At 37.2% G+C, this 17,338-nt stretch overlaps 1 long non-coding RNA gene across 2 annotated transcripts in view; it reads right to left on the bottom strand.

The window, feature by feature from the left end:
• Window positions 1-17,122, bottom strand: part of LOC118909796 (uncharacterized) — a 34,668-nt gene extending 17,546 nt beyond the window's left edge. For both annotated transcript variants that reach the window (XR_008992040.1, XR_008992041.1), the window contains exons 1-3: window positions 16,402-17,122; window positions 8,323-8,460; window positions 5,175-5,256 (exon numbers count right to left, since the gene is read on the bottom strand). This is a non-coding gene — a long non-coding RNA (uncharacterized LOC118909796). The remainder of the gene's footprint in view (window positions 1-5,174; window positions 5,257-8,322; window positions 8,461-16,401) is intronic.
• Between the last annotated feature and the right edge of the window lie 216 nt (window positions 17,123-17,338).

Raw genomic sequence — 17,338 nt, 5'->3', positions numbered from 1 at the left:
TGTAAGCAATAAATGGGTTTCTCCCACTTTATTTCTCCGTTTGGCTGATTTTGGCTTTAAAGGTTATTTGCCCCAGGCTGGGAACATATTTTCCCATTGTAGTTACAGTCTGGCATAATGTAAAACCCAGATGGTTAGAAGGATTTCACCAGGACATTATCATATTGGTTAGTAACATGGGGCTCAAGAAAGCAAACAAGACCCAACATGATGACAGGACCATGAGACAGGAACCATGGGATTAGGCAGAGTAGGGTGAGGGCCTCCAGAGAAAAGCAGAGCAAGATAATTACACTCAGAACAATGTAACAATATGCAAAGAAGTCCCTATCAAAACTCTGTGTTAAGCATTATGTAAAGTCAGAGTCACACTAATTAATTCTCTAGGGTAAAGATTTGTATACATGACTAGGAATATAGACATTCTTTAGTGAAATTGCTTAAAGCTCAAAAGGCCAGGAGCAACTTGGCCTGGAATGTTTGAGTGTTCTGCAGATAAAGAAAAGTATCTCAGCATAAACCATCATTTTGTTGTATCAATTACATCATGACAATGTAAATTTTACTTTATCCTGCTAAAAGGCCCAGTTTATTTTAACTGTAACTATGTGCTATTTTCCATTCTCTAATCATAATCAAGTAATCTGCAACCTAGGCAAAAGACTACTTTGGCAAGCAATCTCAACTATAAACAACCCAAGCAAACAGACAACAACCCAGACCACCTTGTGGGCAGGGCAGGTTGTCTTACAAGTCTGCACCCCTAACCCTTTACCCTCATTCCTGAAAATCCCCAACCATGCATAAAACCCCTAGACAATGAGCCAACCACGGACTCTCTTGTCCCCTCCTGGCATGAGCTGGGACCTCTGTTCTCTCACTTCATCTCTAAATAAAAGCCTGTACCTTGCTCTCCTACCTTGAGTGTTTGTGAAGATCATTCTTCGGCTTCAAGAACCCCGGCATCAACCAGGGCTGGTAAAAAGAATAGTTAAATGAAAATGACTTCAGAGAGGTGAAGCAAGAGCTGGAGGTCAGTGATAAATGCAAGTTCTTTTATATCCAAGGGAGCTCTTTTTAGCAGTAGGGAATTCAGACAGCAACTTATATTTGGACTGTATGGATCCAACACAACAAATGTAGCAGAAAAGCAGACCATGGAACAGGACACATGGTCCAGATAAAGTGCAGAGGCTGCAGAATCAGATAGGATAAGTGGTTACATCTAAGGAAAAGGAAACATAACAGCAGCCCCAAGTGTTATGGAGAGCTATGGTCTAGAAAAGCGAGGAAGAAAAGATGCAGAAGGCTATAGCTGAAGGAAACGTAGGTCCTTAAAAAGGTGCATTATGAAGGGCATTCAATCCTACATCTAACTAGCAATGAATGAAACTCAGAGGTCATATGTGGAATCCCCTCATAAGTTTGGCTCAGGGAAGATGAAGGTTCAGCTGGAAACTCAATCCCAAATTCAATCAACAGACTCTAGATAAACTTTGTTCTATGTTGGTCTAGTCCCAGTACCCCAACATGTTTCCTTATGATATGATTTAATGGAAGATTAAACAGAGTTTAATTAAATGAGCTCTGAGCAAAATGCCTCATATGGTAGGAAGTGAATAAGTATTTTGAAATTAATACATGTTCATAGTAAGAAAAGAATTTAATGCTGCAAAATACCTCAGAACTTATTGTTTAATAAATTAATTTCATTCAAATTATTAGCAAGCAATACAATTTAGACTAAACATAGACCTCAGCCTTCAGATACACAGATTCCACTGCAGAGACAGAATTTGTAACTTTTCCTTAAATACTTGAGGATAAAAGATGAAGTTCAATATTTAAACCAGAGGGTTTTTTTTGCATACACACAACAAAAATAGCTATTTCTGTATGTTTTACCATAAGAATTATCTCAGGAAAGTATTTTCTTGTTCAAGCCACAATTGAGTCTGTTCACTACAATTAGGCTGTGATGATACACTACAGAGAGGCATTTGATGATAATCACAAGAAAAGATATTGATGGCATCTTTCAAATATACAGTGAACATCTTCAGGGAGAAAATTTTACTCTTTTTTTGTACACAGAAGGAACTTGGTAGAGCTTGTTTTAATGAATAAATCAATGAGGGATTAATGCAGCAGTGTACCAGGGACACAGGTGCTGTTCACTTGCATCCTTAATTGCCTGTGTGTTTGTGCAAGCTGCCATTTATTCGCTCTTCCTTGAATGGTGCAAGATCTCCCTAAATGGTTTGGATACCTTTACTTTTCATCTTTCTAATCCATTCCTCACAGAGTAGCAAGGATGAGCTGTTTGAAATGCAAATCTTATAATGTCACTTCTACTATCTTAGCTGGTAACACTTGGGCCCCTAATATTTGGGACAACCTCCACATTCTATGCCTGATGTACAAGTCGTTGAGTGTATTAAAATATTTCTTGTACTAAACTCCTCCTTATAAGCTATAATCCAGGCATGGTGGTGACTTTTTTCCCCCCAAATCTAGAAGTTTCCATTATTGCTTTGAACACGTTCTTTATACATTTTGTCCTCTCAGAAATTCAACATACTATTTGACACCCTACCTTATCTATTTAAGCTTTACTTAGTCTTTGTTTAGCACTTTAAGAATACTTCATTCATAGATGTCTTCCCTGACCATATCCACTGTCCTCTTGGTATATAATATCCTTTAAATACACAATATACTTTTCTTTCATGGCATAGATAACTTGTAATTGTATGAATTATTGATTGAGATCTGCCTCCCCTACTCTGTCTTAAGCTAGATAAAGGTAATGTGTCTGATTCCTTTGGCACAGACTAGTCCTTGCATATATATTCTAATTTTATTTTAGATTACTTATTTGACCTAAGTGTTTTGTTTAGTTTTCAAATATTTGGGGACTTCTCAGATATCTTCTATTAGTGATTCCTAATTTAACTTAATTAGTACAGAGATATACTTAGAATGGCTTAATCTACTTTAAAATTTTGCGTCTTGCTTTTAATGCTCAGCATATGGCCTATCCTGGTGTACATTCTGTGGGCAGTTGAAAGGAATGATTATTTGGTTAGTTCCTTAGGTTATTTGTTCTATAAATGTAGATTCAGTTAAGTTGGTTGATGGTGTTCTTTGAGTCTTCTATATCCTTACTGATTTACTCTCTACCCATTCTATTAATTTTTGAGAAAAGGATATGATACAGCCAACTAAAATAGTGGATTTTTCTCTTTCTCTTCACTGATCTGTTAGTTGTTTTTTCATTTATGTAGAAGCTCTGTTATTAGGTTCACAAACATTTTGGATGCTAAATACTGTTGATGAACTGACCCCTTCATCACTGAGAAATGACCTAACTCATCTCTGGTAATATGATTTCCTATGGCACCTGTTTTGCCTTATATTGATACAGCCACTCTAGCTTTTTTTCATTATGGTGTATTTTTGTCTCATCTTTTTACTTTTAATCTATCCATATCTGTATTTAATGTCTTTTTCTTGAAGCAGCATACATTTATCTTGTTTTTTTGACCTGAAGAAAGAGTACCTGTAAGGGTAAGAGCCAGCCTGCTCTTCCTCAAGATCAAGTCATGTCATTGTCCATTTAATTTCTGTGGAGTCTGAGAGTTTCCCATCTTGTATCTTGTCATCTTGATCTTGATATCGCTGTCCATTCTGGTTTTGTGGCTTTCCAAATATCAGTCTACACTGAGGGATCTGATCTTGGGGAAGATGCTGTTGAGATTTATCTCAGAGGTTTGCTGACAACCCAACCAAATTTTGAATACTGGCCATTTACACAGTGAGGAAAGTTAAATATGCCACCATTTTTCCCATAAAGGAAGAATGAGAAACAAAGAAAAAGAAATACTTAAAAGAACACAAGCTCCTTAGGAAATGCACAAAGTGCTACTCAATAAGAAATATTTGAGCTCAGATACAGTGAAAGGCTGTACTCCATGTGTTCAAGCAGCTGGTCTCCAGCTGTTTACTGTCCTTGCATATGTTTTCTCCTCACTCTGGGGCCACTGGACACTTTCTGCTTGCTCAGTCCTCACCCAGTTTTCAGACCAGATGTAAGAAGTCATTAGGGACCAAATACATGTGGGGAGAGAAAAGAAAAATTGGGCAGAAAAACAGGAGGCTTGTAGAATCTTAGACCACGAACTCCTTCAGCATGAAAGAGTGAGGGACAAGAGGTTGGATGGGAGAGTCCTGAACTACCCTGAACTGTAAAGGAGCTTTGGAAAGCATTATGCAATTTATGAGAACAAGTCAACCATCAGAGGAGTACCTTTCTAGTATAAGAATGGGTCCATTGAGGGGTATTTTAGAGTGTAGCAGTTAATAGGGTTCCTTGCCCAGGGTTCATAAGTAGCATGCCATGTAAATAAGGAAATATGAAGGTCAAGAACAGAAAATAAAGGGACACATGAAACAAGGTATAGAGTATAGGGGGAGAGGTAAAGAAGGGCAAAACATGCAGGATTTGAAGCCATGATAAGGATGGTGCTCATCTGCCTTGAGCCTTTGATGCATGAGAACTATTTTAAGGAAAGAGAGGCTATGATAAGATTTGCCTTAAAAAAATATCCCTGTGGTTATATATCACACAGAGTCCATATTGGGATAAAGCAGGCTGTATGGATACATGCAAAATACTTAGAAGATCATTGTAATAGTACAAGAGAATATAGTATCCTATACCATTTGGTTGCTAGTAAAGACTGAGAGAATAAATGGATTTGAAAGAATACAGAAGCACAACGTTGGTGAGCTGGATAAATGGGTGCATCAAAGAGATGTGTAATTTCTGACTTGTGTAACCAGCTGTGTGGTTGTACCATTCATTGAATTATAAACATTTTAAGTGAAGCAAGTTGCAGTAGAACAACTTGAATGTAGACTGTTTAAATATTTTATCCAAAACATCTAAGAGATAGGAATTGTTACTCCCACAATTTAAAATAAAAAAGGTTATATTAGAAATTTTAACTCTTGTGTTAAGGTTATTTAGTGGTAGATGCATACTGAGCTCAGATCTTTCAACCCCCAAAACTTTTTCCAGAAATCAGACTGTTAAGGAGAATAGTTAATTAGGGAGACAATAACTCATTAAATTTTACCCTACTTCAAAGCCTCCAATGTCACCTACTTACCTTACTTAACATGTAATTTAAGGCATTGCTCCATGTGGTTTCAAGATCACTCCTGTGAATCTTCTTTTATTTTTTTCCAAATCTGTTGAGATACAATTAACATATAACATTGTGTAACTTTAAGGTATACAGCATGATGATTGGATATACGTATCTATTGAGAAATGATCACCTCAATAAGTTTATCTCTCCTGTTCCTACTATTCACATGCTACCCTCTAGGCCAGGTATCAAAGCTGGCTGGCTGCCCCAATACTCATCTGCAAGCTTTCCAAAAATCCCACTGTCTAGACCTCACATGCAAACAGTTGGTTCATAATCTTGGTGGTGAGACCAGACACTGATAAAAGGTCTCCAGTTGACATCAATTCCTGGTTGGGAATTTGTACTATAGTTTTACAAGACATTCCTTTTGGGAGAAACTGGTTTAAGGAGAACTCTCTATTATTTCTCACAATTGTATGTGAATCTACAACTATCTTGAAATAAAAAGCTTAAATTTAAACTCTAAGGAGAGTTTAGATTTAAAACAAATCTCCAATTGAGTCTACTATGTTCTAGTGTAGCAAAATACTAAGGACCTGTGTATGCATCCAATTATGGTTCAGAAAACTGCTTTTCTCTGCTGGCTTTGATTCTCTTGTCTTTTCCAATTCAGTAGCTTGGAAAGCATACATATATTTTTTGTCTATCTTAGGATCTATAACTAGTCTCACTATCTTTTTGAATCCTCATACTTCTGTGTTCATCAGATCAAATTTCTCCAAACCTCCTGCTGAGAGATCTATTGGAACATCTTTATGAGGCAGAACACAGAATGCCTCAGGGTCTTATCTGCCTTGGGCCATCTGTTTATCCCATCACGTTCCTCACCAACACTCCAATAAAGGAGGCTCCTCAGCTGGTGGAAATGGTTGAGAAGGAAAGGTGGACAAAACAGGCAGTCCCTAGAACTGAAGCCCTCACTCTCTACTGGCTTCTCTGTTTCAGGTAGGTCAGGCAGGGAATCTACAGCTGGGGCCCTGGTGTGCAGCTTTGCTGTGAGGCCTGTTCCAGTTCAGTCCTTCCTGAAATAACTGTTTCTATGTTCCAAGGAAAAACTGAGACTTCAATGTGTACATTTCCTTAAATACAGCCAGGTCCTTGTGTAAATGTGCAAAGAGGACTTGTCCTGGGAATGCTCTCACATCTCTAGTTGGCCTTGTGTTCACTGAGAGTTGGGGGAAGAAAAAAGAGAATAGTTCACATTAACTAGGAATCTGGTGGCTGCGGGAGGATGAAAGGGTTTCTTTCAACATATCTGGAAATAGGATATTTCCCCTGTGCCATGTGATATAAACATGCCAAAGGTTCTTTCACAGACTTAATAAAATGATGGATCATGGTTCAAAGCTATTTTTATCATCGCCTTGGAATTTCCTCTTTATTTTCCAGTCTAAGGTGAAATATTTCACATATCTTAGAAAATGCAGGAAACAACAATGGAGGAGCTTTTTTAAAACTAAAGCTTAAACTGGTAAAGTGAAAAAGGCATGTTACAAATGCCTTTTTAAAATTATATCAGTGGATTGCTTTTTCTCATTTCCCATTTTGGACAAGTGAAGACAGAGTAGTGGTTTAGAATTTAGAATGAGTAGTAGAACTTCTTTGTTCATCTATTACTAAAGAAAATTATCTAGATTCTTTTTTTTTTCTTTTTGAAGGTTAGATTCCGTGGTTGTTAAATGCAATCTTTGGGGAGGACTGATCTCTACTAGGTCTGGCATTGCTTGATATTCTTTTTTGGTCACCTACTCTGTGTCCCACAAGACAAGCCTTTGCTTAAGAAAAGAACACATTGACACCTTTGGCAAAAGTAATCTTTCATGGAGCTCAAGGTGGGCCATGAATTTCAGAATAAGGAATCTGTGAGGTATTGGATAGACACACACATTGAATCAGAGTACTGATTAATTACTAACTGAATTCTTCATATTTAAGCAACATGCTCTAAAGCATTGTCCTGTCTAGGATATCTCATCTATAAAAACAGTGATATCCAGGGAAATGCAAATTAAAACTACAATAAGATATCACCTCACACGAGTAAAGATGGCCAGCATCAAAAAGACTAAGAATGACAAATGCTGGTGAGGATGTTGAGAAAGGGGAACCCTCCTACACTGCTGGTGGGAATGTAAACTAGTTCAACCATTGTGGAAAGCAATATGGAGGTTCCTCAAAAAACTAAAAATAGAAATACGATTTGACCCGGGAATCCCACTCCTTGGAATTTACCCAAAGAATACAACTTCTCAGACTCAAAAAGATATACGCACCCCAATGTTTATCGCAGCACTATTTACAATAGCCAAGATATGGAACATCAGTAGATGAATGGATAAAGACGATGTGGTACATACACAAAATGGAATACTATTCAGCCCTAGGAAAGAAACAAATCCTACCATTTGCAACAACATGGATGGAACTGGAGGATATTATGTTCAGTGAAAAAAGCCAGGCAGAGAAAGACAAGTGCCAAATGATTTCCCTCATTTGTGGAGTATAACAACAAAGCAAAACTGAAGGAACAAAATAGCAGCAGACTCAGAGACTCCAAGAAGGGACTAGTGGTTACCAAAGGGGTGGGGTATGGGAGGGTGGGTGGCGAGGGAGAGAGAAGGGGATTGAGGGGTATTATGTTTAGTACACATGGTGTAGGGGGTCACGGGGAGAACAGTGTAGCACAGAGAAGGCAAATAGTGAATCTGTGGCATCTTGCTGCACTGATGGACAGTGACTGCATTGGGGTATGGGTGGGACTTGATAATACGGTTAATGTACTAACCACATTGTTTTTTAATGTGAAACCTTCATAAGAGTGTATATCAATAATACCTTAATAAAAATTAAAAAAAAAACCCCAAAACCAAAAAAATAATGATATCTTTAAAGTAGGATGTTAGGTATTATTAAAAAATAATATGTAAAATTACTTTTCACTGAGTAAGAATAATTGGGAATTTTAATGTGTTTCCAAGTTTGATGTTATTTTGTGAATTCTTAATTTTGCTAATAATGACATGAAAGCTTGCCTCATTATTGTAGGGTCTTGAGTGAGCAAGCTGCATAGATTTCTGCTATTAAGAATATGAGCCCTGTTTACCAAAGATGGTTCTTCTCTTCCCACTCCTCTTCCCATACTTTCTCCATCTCCTCCTTTTCCTTCTCCTTCTCCTTCTTCTTTTTTTCTTCATTTTTAACTGTTTCATCTGTGTGTTGGCTGCAAACACTTCTTTTGGACCTGCATTAGAATTCAGATTTACAGTAAGTTAATCATGATAGAAGTGGAGAAGATAAACAATTAACTTTTTTATATTGTAAACTTTAGCTGGGGGTTTATCTATTTTGTTTATTTTCTGGGAGAATGACCTCCTGTTTTCATTGATTCTTTCTATTGTTTTAATCTTCTCAAATTTATTTATTTCTGCTCTAATCTTTATTATGTCCCTCCTACTGATTTTGGACCTCATTTGTTCTTCTTTTTCTAGTTTCATTAATTGTGAGTTTAGACTGTTCATGTGGGATTGTTCTTCTTTCTTGAGGTAGGCCTGTATTGCAATATACTTTCCTCTTAGAATGGCCATTGCTGCATCCCACAGGTTTTGGTCTGCTGTGTTGTTGTTTTCATCTGTCTCCATATATTGCTTGATCTCTTTTTCTATTTGGTCATTGAGCCATTGATTACTTAGGAATATATTGTTAAGCTTGCAGCATTTTGGGGAATTTTTGTTAAAGAGGAATTTGTGGGGAAAATTACTGGAACCTGACCACAATGGAAAAGAGAGGAGAGGCTTGCAATAACCAGCAAAGGGATCTTGGCAGACTAAGTTCATACCTGCAGTGCCCAGGGAGTAATTCTAACCAGCAGCTTTGCTCATCAGCAGAACCAAGTTGTGGAGGTAATCTGATCATGGAACTCAGTGGGGCACAGACCTGCCTGATTTGGATCCTCAAGCAGTTTTGCTGGCCCTAACATCTGGTTTGCTCATACCCAGACAAGTAACTGAATCATAGTCCCATCCACTGTGGAGTGTATCTTCCAGCCCCATCTGACCAAAAGGGCTGGTGACAAAGTCCTGAAATGGTGTAGTTCAGTGGAGCTTGAGCTGAAAGGAAGGTGAGCAGCCCTGATTGTCCCCAGAGAAAAGCAAGTACCTGGTGTGGAAGGTTCCTGTGTTATGCACACGAGGGATATCAAATTACAGACAAGGCAGCAGGTAGCTGTGGCTCTTCCTGACCCAAGAGCCTCTTTGGGAAATTGAGAGTAGCCTGGAACAATCCCTCTTCCTTCTGCCCAGGCAAGGGGGCTCAGACATAGCCCCCCTCACTGGGAAGAGTGTCTTGCAGCCCCATCTGACCAGGCCAATATTCCTAATGAATATAGATGCAAAAATTCTCCATAAAATACTAGCAAACTGAATTCAGCAACACATTTAAGAGGTCATTCACAATGGTCAAGTGCGATTATCCCAGGGATGCAAGGCTGGTTCAATATATGACATAATATATGACATAAATTAATCGATGTGACATAACACATTTATAGAATAAAATAATCATACGATCCCATCTCAATACAGGCAGAAAAAACATTTGACAAAATTCAACACTATTCATCATAAAAACTGTTGACAAATTAGACATAGAAGGAAACATATCTGAACATAATAAAGTACACATAAGACAAACTCACAGCTAACATCATACACACTCAATGGTGAAAGGTTGAAGGCTTTTCCTCTAAGATTAGGAGCAAGATAAGGATGTCCACTCTCACCACTCCTACTCAGCATAGTACTAGGAGTCCTAGATAGAGTAATCAGGCAAGAAAAAGTATACAAATTGGAAAATGAAGAAGTAAAAATTGTCTCTACTTACAGATGAGATGATTTTATATATTAAAAAAATCTAAATAGTAAACTAAAAAACTGTTAGGTCTAATAAATGAATTCACTGAAGTTACAGGATACAAATTTAACATATAAAATGCAGTAGCATTTCTATATACTTCCAACAAATTTTCTGGAAAAAAAATTTGATCCTTTTTACAACAGCATAAAAAATGTAAAAAATCCACTTAGGAATAAACTTAACTAAGGAGGTAAAAAATCTCTACTCTGAAAACTATAAGTCAGTGAAGAAATAAATCAAAGAAAATACAAATAAATGGAAAGGCATCCCATGTTCATGCAGTGGATAATTAATATCATTAAAATGTTAATGATACCAAGAGCTATCCATAATTGAATGCAATCCTTAGGAATATTCTAATGGCATTTTTTTTTACAGAAGTAGAACACTTCTAAAAGTTATATGGGACCACAAAAGATCCCAAACAGCCAAAGAAATTCTGAGAAAGAAGAACAAAGCAGGAGGCATCACACTTCCTGATTTCAAGCTTTACGATAAACTATAGTAAATTAAACAGTATAGTACTGATAGAAAAACAGACAAATAGACAATGGAACAGAATCAAGACCCCAGAAATAAACCCAAGCATATCAGTCAACTAATATTTGACAGGGGAGCCAAGAATACTTGATGGAGAAAGTACAGTCTCGTCAATAAATGATGCTAGGATAACTGGATAGTCACATGTAAAAGAATGAAGCCTTTCTTACACCACTCAGAAAAATTAACTTAAAATGGACTAAAGACTTAATGAAAGACCTAAAACCATGAAACTCCTGAAGAAAACATAGGAATAAAATTCCTTGACATTAGTCTTAGTAATGATTTTTTGGATATGACACCTAAAGCACAACCAACAAAATCTAAAACAAACAAGCGGTACTACATCAAACTGAAAAGCTTCTCCACAGCAAAAGAGAACCTACAGAATGGGAAAAAATATTCCTAAACCATGTATCTGATAAGGGGTTAATATCTAAAATACACAAATAACTCATATGGCTCAATAGTAAAACAAACAAACCAATTAAAAAATGGGCAAAGGACCTGAATATATATTTCTCCAAAGAAGATACACAAAAGGCTAATAGGTACATGAAAAAATGCTCAACATGACTGACTAGTCATTAGGGAAATGCAAATTAAAACCACAGTGAGATATCACCTCATGCCTTTTAGAATGGTCTTCATGAAAAAGACAAGAGATAACAAATGTTGGCATGTATATGGAGAAAAGGACTGTAAACTGGTATAGCCACTATGGAAAAGAATATGGTGAAGCCTCAAAAAATTAAAAACAGGAATACCATATGGTCCAGCAATTCCACTTCTGGGAATACATCCAAAGTAAACAGAAACAGTAACTCAAAAAGATATCTGCATCCCCATGTTCACAGAAGCATTATTTACAATAGTTAAGAAATGGAAACAACCTAAGTGTATGTCAGTTGATGAATACATAAAGAAGTTGTGGTCTAAACAAAAAATGGGATATTTTTCACCCATAAAAGGGAGGAAATCCTACCATTTGCAACACCATGGATGGACCTTACAGGCATTATGCTAAGTGAAATAAGCCAGACAAAGAAAGATAAATACTGTATGGTCTAACTTATGTGTGGAATATGAAAACAAAACAAAACAAAAACTACACGCATACAACCAAACTCACAGAAAAAGAGATCAGAATTGTGGTTACCAGAGGTGGAGAGAAGGGGGAGGAGGAATTGGAGGAAGGTAGTCAAAAGAAACAAACTTCCATTTATAAGATAAATAAGTACTAGGGATGTAATGTACAAGATGATGACTATAGCTAATACTACTGTATGATACAATGGAAAGTTGTTAAAACAGAGTTAATTCTAAGAGCTCTTATCACAAGGAAAAATTTTTCCTTTTTCTTTTTTCTTTCCTTTTTATTTTACCTACCTGAGAGAAGATGGATGTTAGCTGAACCTACTGTAGTAACCATTTCACAACATATGTAAAGCAAAGCATCATGCTGTATACCTTAAACTTACATAGTGATATATGTCATTTATTTCTTAATAAAACTAGAAAAAAAATCAGAAACAAGCTATGAATGCTATTAGTGTTATTACTTATCATTGTTTTAAAAGTTCTAGGACATTTAATACAAAAAATGAGATAATTAGTAATAAAAACTGGAAAAATAGATGTAATTCTCTGATATTTTATTGTATACCTAGAAAATTCTCCTCTCTCCAAAAAGAAAAATTTGGGTAAGTGATGGAACAATAAATACATCAAAAAAATCATAGCTTGTATCTGTACTGGCACTGCCAGTTAATATAGGCAGAAATGAGAGAAAATATGCCTTCAATTCACAGCTGCAACAAAAAATTATTTTAAAAGTTTATACTAACACATGGTACAAAATTTCAAAGATATAAAAGGGCACATTAGTGGAAAGATTTAATGCATGTTTTCTGGCACTGACTTGCCCTCCAGAGAACAAGATGCTATACCAACAAGTAAATATGATATTTGTATGTACATATCTTACCTCCAAACACACTAAAAAATAGCATACTATAGTGTAATGCCACTTGAATTATTCATTAAACAATTTATTATGAAGAGCCTTCCATTCCAGTAAATAAATAGCTGATTATTATTCTTCATGTATCCATTAATCAGTTATGTGTTGACAGGCAGGTTGCCTCCAATCTTTTATTACACATAGTTATGTAATGAATATCCTTATATATATATGAATAATTAATTTGAACCAATATAACTGTTACATATTTTTCTAGAGGTAGAATCGCTAGTTCAATGGTAAGTGTATATACTTAATAGCTTGACTGAGGTATAACTGAAAGAATAAACTGCAAAAATTAATGTACACAGCTTGGTATATTTTGATATATGTATATAATGTTATATTATCCTTGAAATCAAGATAATGTATCACTCCCAAAGATTCCTGATGAACTTTAATAATTTCTCTCTCCAGTCATTCTATCCTTCCTTCTCATGTCCTCAGGCAACCATTGATCTATTTGTTGTCACTATACATTAGCTTGCATTTTCTAGAATTTTACATAAATGGAATAATACAGTATGTACTCCTTTTGTCTAGATTCTCTTGGTATAATTATTTTGAAATATATCCATATTGTAGCGTATATCATGCTTTCTTATTTCTGATAGTTGGTTTGTTGCATGTCTGTGTGTACACCACAGATTATTCCTTTTTCTATTAAATGGAAATGAGTTTTTTTTCTATATTTTGGATATTACAAAAGAACCTCCTCTGAACATTTATGTGCAATTCTTTATATGGAGTTAGTTTCATTTCTTTATTGCTCTCAGAGGAGAAAGCCTAGATCATATGGGTGTTGAATGCATACTTTAAGAAACTCCTGGACTCTTTCTAAAGTGATTGTTCCATTTTCCATGTGCACAAATGATGCTTGAGATTTCCAGTTGCTCCACATCCTCACCAGCACTTGATATGATCAGACTTTTTAACTATTCTAATAGGTGTGTAATGATATCATACTGTGATTTTAATTTGCACTTCCCTAATGATGATGTTGAATATGTTTCCATGAATTTGTTTGCTGTCTACATATTTTTTTTGGTGACGTATCTGTTCAGATATTTTGCCTATTTTTTTATTGAGGTGTTTCTTTACTTATTGAGATTGGAGAGTTCTTTACATATTATAGATGAGTCCTTTATAAAACATTATTTGCAAAATTTTTCTATGTGTGGCCTCTCTTTTCACTCTCTTAAGAGTGTATTTTGAAGAGTATAAGTTTAATGTTGATTCACTCTAATTTATTAATGTATCTTTACATGTATTCTGTTTTTGTTTGATATCCAGGACATCTTTACTTAACCCTAGGTCACAGTGTTTTTGTCCTATGTTGTCCCCTAGAAGTATAATAGTTTTAAGTTTTACATTTAGGGGTATGATCCTTTTTAAATTGTTTCTGTATTGGTGTGAGATATGAGTCAATGTCAAATTTTTTCATGTGGATGTCCAATAGCTCTAGAACAATTTTTGAAATAAACTACCTTTGCCCACTGAAATGTCTTTGCAACTTTTTTGAAAATCAGTTGTCAATGTACGTGTGGGTCTACTTCTCAATTTCCTTCTGATTGCTAAATACCCATGATTTTACTTGTAATCCAGAAATGTATGGCTACAATTTTTGAAAGTGAAATGATAGTGCAAAAAAAGTTGTCAGGAAAAGATTACTTTTGGGGTAATTTTCTTTTCCTAAAGAAAGTGGGTGCTATGGAATGAAGTGTGTCCCCCCAAATTCACACTGAAGCTCTAACTCTTGATGTGATAGTTGTTGGAGACAAAAGTCTTTAGAGAGGTAGGGAAATGAGATGAATTCACAAATGTGAAGCCCTAATCCAAAGGGATGGGTATACTTATAAGAAGGGGAGGAGTCCCCAGAGGAGTCTGCATCTCAGATTCTATCTTAGAGTCTCTACCCTCACGTTGGAAAGGCCACGTGAGGATAAAGCAGGAAGGCAGCCTTCACAAGCCAGGAAGAGAGCTCTCATCAGAAACAACCCTGACAGCACCTTGATCTTGGACTTCTAGCCTCCAGAACTGAAAGAAAATTAATTTCTGTTGTTTAAGCTACCCAGTCTGTGATATTTTGTTATGGTAACCAAGTAGACACATACAGTGGGATTTGAGAAACTCTTGAGAAAACTGAAATTAAAAAACTTGAGCCCCCACTGAACATGCTGGTGGATCCTTACTTCCACTAATTGGAACACTGTAATAAAGAGGAGAAACAGTCTCACACTAGATGCTTTTAATGGTAATAATTTCATTATCTGATACATGACAGCATTTAACTGATCCAGATCAGACCTTCAAGAATAAAATGTAGAGGTAGGCTTTGATGTGTTGCTTTCTAGAGAAACTTAACCTGATTAATACAATACATTATTATTACTAGAGGAAATGTGCATAGCTTAATCGGAGCAGATTAGTAGAATAATCTCTGTAAGGAATGAAAATAATTTTTGAGATTTTAGCACCAAAAGGAGGAAATAGACTGACCTGGAAATAATACGCAAGAGACACTGAAAAACTATTAGTTGTTTTAAAAATGACTACCTAAGGTTGTTGAGAGCTTATAATGTAAAAAAAATAGTACAAAAGAAATTTCAAATTAGACTATTGAAAACAATATAAGAATGAACTGCTGATGAGAAAAATTAACTTGCTTTGGGGCTATTAATAAGATTCTTAAAAAGGATGGGTGGAATTTGACCTGGTCTTGAAAAGTAGCACTTGAGAACCCAGATGTGGTAGGGGGGCATCCCAGGCCAAGGAGAGCGCTTGGGCTATGGAAAGGTAAAAAACAAATTTGCTGAGCTCGAGGACACTGTGGTGGCTGGGAAACCAGGTGCTGGAGAACAAGAGGGGTGCTCAAGAGAAAGCATTATAGAGCCTGTGACATGTGTAGACAGAACATGAAGAGTACACGAAGCAACATGGAAGCAATTTTTTTAACACCTCTCTCCCAAACAAGAGCAGCATTTTCCATAAAGCTCTACATTTGTCTTTAAGATGTCTTTTCCTAGGTATTTTTGTATGTTGTGCCTACGACCACGTGGGTTAAAAGCCCCTACACTCCAAGAGCTCAGTTTTAATCATGGGAAGTAGATGAATAAGGAGACAATTACAATTCAGTGTATGATTTATTAATGGCAAAAATTATCTTTATGTGACACTAGTCAAACAGGAAGAAGTCATTAAAGTATCTGTATCCAAATCACACATGAAACTAGAACACCAATCCAAATAAAAGTCTGAATTCCCATAATTTAAAAACAGAGTCACAAATGAAGAACATGGGCTCCACACAGGGCTGTCTTCTTAGAGTGTCATAAGAGGGACTGGCTTAAATGTGCTTTCACCACAGTCTTGAAACTCTCAATAATTTCATCTGAATTCTGAGTTTTGTATGTAGGGGGCCAATGGAAAACCTGTCAAGGTCTTAGTTTCAGGTCGTGTGGTGTCCTGCCTCCCACATCCTCCCAGTTGGGTTCTCAGGCTTCCCACCTCCGGGTCTTTGCCCAGAAACTACCATCCTCTTGTTCCAGGACCCGCCTCTTTTAGTCCTGCGGCAGGGGTCCCAGGCACAGGTGAGGGTCTAGATGAGCCCCATTAGTATTTCTGTGCTTGTGGAGCTCCAGATTAAATGCCAAATAAAAACACATGACACACCAAGACACCACGGAAAAAAGAAGACATTTTTCCTACTTTTTGAATGAGGTTTCCTGTATTTTCTTTTTGCACTGGGCCTCGCCGACCATGTAACCAGCTCTGGAGTTCAGCAGCAGTGATCGCTCCCAGCTGGTCAACTCTGGCTAAATAAAATAGTTGACTCCTGCGAAGTCCGTTTCTACATCTGTAAAATCATGATAATAGTTCCTAGCTCACTGGATATCTACGAATATTTTGGAGATAATTCATGCAAAGTGATTGCCCTTGCGCTTGACCCATTTCAACGCTCACTTAAACCAGGTGTTAACTATTAATATATTTTCTAATTCAGACTCACTTCCTTACGCCTCCTCTTCCGCAGGCTAATCCTTCAAAACAGTTATTTCCACAGGCAGCAGTAAATGTGCATCCTGGTCTTGCTTTAAGCATTTACTATCTAAATTTAAATCTTACAGTGTGCAGAAGAGTATGTCCGAGGCTGAGCTATAATGTAAGGCTGGACGATAAGGTGTGGTTGTTAGAAGGGCAGGAATCATCACAAACACTAGATAAAAACTCGGCACAAAGACTGATCACTCAATTAATCCTTCTATCAAAGCTCCTTCACTCACATTGGGACACAAACCCAATGTCCTTCCAAACCCAGGCCACGTCTACAAACGAGTATAATAAAATGAGCATCCTGAACACCTACAGAGTGCAGGCACTGCGGGAACAGCGTCCTCTGGGCCGCCGGCCGGAGCCCGGGTTCCAGAGGAGCGCGCAGTTCCGGTGCGTGTCCCTCTGCTCCGGAAGTGGTTCCCCTCAGTACCACTCTCGCGTCATAGCCAGTCTCACTTTTCCTCAGGCGTCGGCCGAAGCCGCCTGCTGACGAGTTTTGGACTGAAGGGCCTGCCGTACGGGGGCGTGGCCACGCAGCCGCCGTCCGGCCGGTGCGATTCACTTGCCAGGCGGCGGCGGCGGGCTGCCCCAT

Source organism: Manis pentadactyla, chromosome 10 (genome assembly GCF_030020395.1).
Source record: "Manis pentadactyla isolate mManPen7 chromosome 10, mManPen7.hap1, whole genome shotgun sequence".
In the NCBI taxonomy this organism is placed as follows: domain Eukaryota; kingdom Metazoa; phylum Chordata; class Mammalia; order Pholidota; family Manidae; genus Manis; species Manis pentadactyla.
Note: the sequence above shows the minus strand (reverse complement) of the source record. Positions and strands in the feature narration are given on the sequence as shown.